Genomic DNA, 6,000 nt, shown 5'->3' on the forward strand with positions numbered 1-6,000 from the left:
CATTGTAGTGATATATAATCAAGCGTATAGATCGACAGCAGGCTTTAGTGTCCACACACACTTTACATGGAGAATCTCTTGGTGTGTAAGCATGTGTAAGGACAGTTATGTCTGAATTTGCAGACTGTTTAGGATGAGTGCTTGTTTATTCTGTGTGTAAATACTGTATCTGTGCAGTTTTCGACCCAGAATTGCAGGATATGTGTGTGGGTGTCATCAGCGCTTGTGTATTCCCATCAGCTTGAACTCTAATAAAAAGCAGGGCCTGAAGGCAGTGTAGATTGTGTGAATCCAGAAAGTCCCACACCACAGCTATTTCACACCCACGTACTTCCTCTAATCTTATCGCTCTGCTGGCTCAGAGGTCTTTAAGTGTACGGGATTGTGTGTGTGTGTTGAGAGTGTGGGGCAACTATATTTATCTTTTAGTTTGTTTGTGTGGGTGTCTTTGTAAAGTTTCAAGCATTTTTTTCCCATTTATGCATACCATGGACAAAATTCGGTAGATTGGGACTTGACAGATGGAAGTGAGAAGGGACGACATGTGACACAGGTCATGGGACTGACTTCATTTAAAACACTGCATAGTGTAAAGGTTGTGCTTTTCCTCCGAACTCTACTGAACAACCATGTGGATGTGTTCACTTCTAACAAATATGTTTGAAGGAAAGAAACTGTGCGCCTATTACCTTTCTGTGGCTTGTTCTCCTCGGGTCGTGTAGTTTTTGGCTTGAAGATGAATAGGAATCCAGACTCCCTTTGAGAAGAAAGACTTAAAAACTGCTCTCGGAGGCCCAAAAAATCCTCAACAGTAGAGAGTGGGTTAAAATCCCTTCTCTCTCTCATGGGGAATCACTTTCAGTGCTCTTAATAAATCTGATGAGTTGGGAGGTTTGTGCTGAGCTGGGCCTTTTGACTTTACAATGAATAACTGTATAAGGTTGCCCTTATGATGATCATAGGCCATAAGACACTACTATAATTTTGACAGGTTTGATAAGTAATAGCACTAAGTGATTTGACTCAGCATTGTTGCTTTCTGTTCAAATGGGAACATCATGTTTCCAGGAAAGATTATACAGTATATCAAGTACTGTCACTTAACCTTTTGGACATACTGCCCTTCCACACTGCCAGAGACATAACCGCCTCAGGACTCTACTCTCTCTTTAAGAAATGATGTATTAATTAAGTATTAATTTAGGTTGTGTGTCATTATTTCGGTGAGAGAGTGGAACGAAGGCATTAGATTCACAGTGACTTACTGTAATTACACAATTATAGTCAACTGACACTTTTCATTGTCTTGCCTCTTTTCTCAATTTTTAATTCTCTGCATTTAACACAGATCTAACTGACACACAGTTAACCTCAGACAGATTTAACGGGGAGAGTTCTCATCAGAGGGAGGTGAGTGTGTAGCATTAGAGGGCAGACACACATCTTTTCCTAGACGGCTAAAAGCACCCAACGAACCCAAAGAACAAGGGCAACCTCCTTTTCCGATATAAGATAACTCGTCTACCAACACCCAGCTGCAGATGACTCAGTTCCTGGGTCTCACACACATATGCACTCACACCAGACGGACACCTGGGGGTTAAATATAGGATAAAGCTTTCCCATTCCCACATGTGTTGAGTGGAGGCGGAGGGCAGGGATTTTGACCCCATGCCTCCGCACTACTCTGCTGAGTCACTCAAAAATGAGGAGGAGGGGAGTCCTGCATCTCAGAAGGTGACTAGACTATGGCCTTCAGTTGTGTCCCTCCTACCAAACGCCCACATTACATCCCAGGGCTAGTCCTTCTGTGGCCCCTGAATCCGCAGAGTTTCCTGAGGGCTGTGATTTGGGGAATCAGCAACACAGAGACAAAGCGGGAAAGATATAATGAGAAAGAGGCCATGACACAACACACATTATACAGAAACGCTGATGGGCTTGGTATAACTTAGAGCAATAATTAGAGGGTTTGTGTAAGAGATAGGAGGATGTACTCTAATGTGACGGGAGGGCCGAAGACAGTTAACACAAGGACTTGGATCCAAGTTCCTCTGGCACCGTGCACACTAACCTCTCTTTTTACCCCTTGTTGCCTCCATTCCTCTGTTACATCCCACCATCCAGTTTTATGAATGTCCAGAGACAGGAAATCTGTTAACATGTAAAAATGCACAGCAATTAAGGCCAGTCCCCTCTGGTGAAAAGGGGAACAATGAAAGAGTCCCAAGGCCTCCTTAGTAAGGCTGTGTAGGTGTCAAATCCAAACACTCACAACATCAAGGACAGATGTGCCTAACATCGGAACCAAGCTTAAAAATGTTTGTAGGAAAAACTTTGACGTCTTTCGCAGAGAACCTGTGCCATGATCTCTGAACGTAAGTGATTTAACCGCTATATTGTAAGGCTTAACTTCTTTAACTCCATGGACCCTTTGGTAGGTCTGTCATTACAAACTTGTGTTGTGCAAAGAGACATTTGCTCAAACCCACAAACCTTTACCTTAGATTGTTGTGAAGATGCCAAGATGGCCAAAAATATCAAATATTGCATGACAAATTTATGAATAATGTACATTTTCCCACTCAATATAATAGTGCACCAAGAAAATAGCAACTTGTGTTTGAATATTTTACTCAATAAGTGTGGTATAACTCAAAAACTGCTGGAACGAGCAGATGCACAGACAGAAATTGTATATCCTGTCAAACTGTGTTTAAAAAAATAGTTTAGCTGACTTGAAAGATACTTTTTAAAGTGAATATTGGGAACACTGAGGTTTAAATGGTACAACTTTGCCATGCTAGCCGCATGGCTCTAGGGATGGCAATGTCAGTTCGTTGATCGATCCACCACTTTGGTCCAGTCTGAGGTCACTAAAAAATCTATTAATATTTTCTCATTTAAATCACAACACACTGAAAACAATGAACAGTGTGGGTGAGATAAAAAAAACAACAACAACCAAGGGACTCATCTTAACCCTGCTGTAAATGCTGAAAACAAAACGTTTAAATATAAAGATAAACACCAAAGAAATTCAGGCCTCAGATAACGAGAATGAAATCAAAGGGAACGGGGTGTGTGGTAATGAGTGAAGTCACAAGTTCAGTTACAAGTCGTCAGTGTCTGAATCCACCGGAGTTGTCTGCTATTAAATCGAGTCACACTTCACGAAACGTTACAACAACGCTGCTCCGCTGTTGTGCCTTTCTGCTCTCATCCTATTGATTGCACAGGAAGGAAATTTTGAGAACTGTGAACTCTTAGGCCTATGCGTCATACGTTATACTGTTGTACAGGATTGGATGAGGTCGCCGCTGAAATCTCTCACGGCTGGACCATCTCCAGAGCCTCTCTCCCGTTTTCTCTGTGCAAAGGTGTTGCTCTTTGTCCCCGTTCACCTCTCTCCAGCTTCTTTATGCAGAGCTGCAGCAGGCACGGCTCTTTTGTCACAATGGATCTTTCCAGTGATAACTCAGCCCGGATGGCAAAATGGCCCATTGAAATCGAAGGGATAAGGCGTTCCTCATCTCCAGAGTAAGAGGACACCTTTTGTGCATCTGTGTGTGTGTGTGTGTGTGTGTGTGTGTGTGTGCGCGTGTGATTGTGTGAATACATGTATGCTATAATGGGAATGTTTGAGCACTGAGGTATGGGTTTTCTTCCTCCCTGACTGAGTATCTCTATATGTGGTGTGTATGCGTGCGCTATTTTGAGTGTGTTTCTATGTGGTGGATAATGAGTCTGCACAATGAGGTCTCATATTAACCCTCTAGGGTGTGTGACATCATCGTCTCCAAACAGGTTTGCTGATCTGTAAAAAAAAAAAAAAAAAAAAAAAAAAAGCCCTGTCATAACATGCACACACATGCACACGCACATACAAAAACATGCGCACACACACTAAATTAAAGACATTTAACTAAGCCACAGCAGAGGGAAAGTTAGTTGTTTCTTTTGATGAAGACCTTTCCTAATACCTGTCTTATATATATATATTTATATATATATAAAAATCTCAATTAATCTTTGTATGATTACAATACAAGGAAAAGAGATATAATTTCCAGGGTGGTTCTTTTGGATCAAGTCCAAGTCAAGACTGAAGACGTTGATATTTGACCTGCAAGTCAGAAAGCAAGCCATTCCAGTCTGTTAATGCTTACCGTGCTAATTGCAACAGTACAACAGCCAAAATCACAGAAAATCATTCTTCTTCTTTTATTGGAAACAGTGCAATGAATGTCCAGTTGCAAACAGCGAATGAAAGCTTTTCTACATGAGTGAAATGCACAACAGCTTGGCATTTTTAGTGATGCTATCAACCGGGCTCTGTACATGACAGTGTTGGTCTGTCAGTCGGTGGCTGGATGGGCAGTTCAACACTTTTGTCTAGACTGAAATATCTCAACAACTTGGCTGGATTCAGATTAAATTTTGTACAGACATTTGGGGTCCCCAGAGGATGAATCCTGCTGACTTTGGTGATCCCCAGTCTTTTCCTCTAGGTCCATAATCAGGTCAAAATATGAATTTGTGAAATATGGCAAACTAAGACGTGTCAGGGTTTAGTTTAAAGTACCGCTGTGCCAGCCTCACAGAGCTGCTGGCACCACTGTAGTCTCTTAGTCTTGGTGAATATTTATTGATCTATGGTCAAGTCTACATTCAAGTCTCAAGGCAGGTGAGTCTAAGTTGAGTCTGAAGTCCTCCTTTTTGCAACTCAAGCTCAAATCGAATCAGTTTTAAGTGTAAAGTCTCCGGCTCTGAAAATTTCATGTTTTAAGTGACATGAATGACTCTTTCCCCTCTTCTCCTCCTTTTCCACGTGTCTTCAAATCTTTTCTACTTACCTTCTCCTCTCCTCCTGTCCTTCTCCTCTCGTTTTTCCTCTCCTCTCATTTCCTGACGTATTGGGGGTATCGTCTCGCCGCTATGTCTGATCTTGTGCTGTCTCTTCTTGCACGGAGGAGCCGATCTCTCCCCTTAGACTCTGAGACTTGGATAATGTCCCTGTTTGTCTGCGGCATATCTCTCTCTCTCTCTCTCTCTCTCTCTCTCCCACTGCTGCATGCAAACTACATATCCATCCGTGAAAGTAGGACAGGTGGATGGATAGAGGAGAAAAGGGAAAAGATCAATGAGTGAGAGATCAATAGGAAGGCCGTTGATCCGTCACTCATTCCTACCACTGGACATCCCAGACACTCGCAGAGAGCTCTTCCGCCTTTCCTCATATCCCTTTCTCACTGCTGGACAGTGAGCTTATGCCATAGATGGATACTGGTCTCCCTTGATTTTTCTTAAAGATTTCACTTTCTCTATATGGTATATCGGCACTCTGATCAGTCCTCACGTCGAATACATGAATCTAGTCTGCATGTGGCTCCAGTGCGGGGATATTTTACAGAGGTATGGCTTTTGCTGTTTAGTTGAGCAGGTTTTTGTTGTCTGATGTGACATCTGGTGGTGCCTGCCTATAGTGCAGCCTGGTAATCTGATGTGCATGTTTTCCCGCTCAAAGTGGCCTAGTTGCACTGCTGAGTGCTGGCAGCTCCTTGTCTGTGTGGGAGAAAAAATGTGCAACCAACCAAAATCTCTCAGGTTAATGCAGACATCTGATTTTGAAAGCCGAGTAAACATAATACCTGATTTGCTTGCTATTCGCCAACTCCCATGTTTACTAAAATACTTAGTGTTAGGATAAACCTTTGAGTGTATGTAGCCTAGTAATGCAAAAAGGAGAACATGTTGTATCCTGTAGCCTGTGTAGACTTTACAGATGTCTAAAATGTTGATCGATTCAACTTCATCCTCTATTATCATCATTCTCCCTTGTATATTGTGTATCAGCAAACGGGTCGTTGCCACTGACTTCCTATTGTATTCTTGATATCTCTGATATTGGAAAACAAACAAAAAAAAGTCCGAGTGGAAGCCATCAACATGACTTCGTAAAGCCCATGTTGAGGCGGGATGCTGCCTCCCGCCCACACG

This window comes from Xiphias gladius, chromosome 7, assembly GCF_016859285.1.
Source record: "Xiphias gladius isolate SHS-SW01 ecotype Sanya breed wild chromosome 7, ASM1685928v1, whole genome shotgun sequence".
Classification (NCBI taxonomy): Eukaryota; Metazoa; Chordata; class Actinopteri; order Istiophoriformes; family Xiphiidae; genus Xiphias; species Xiphias gladius.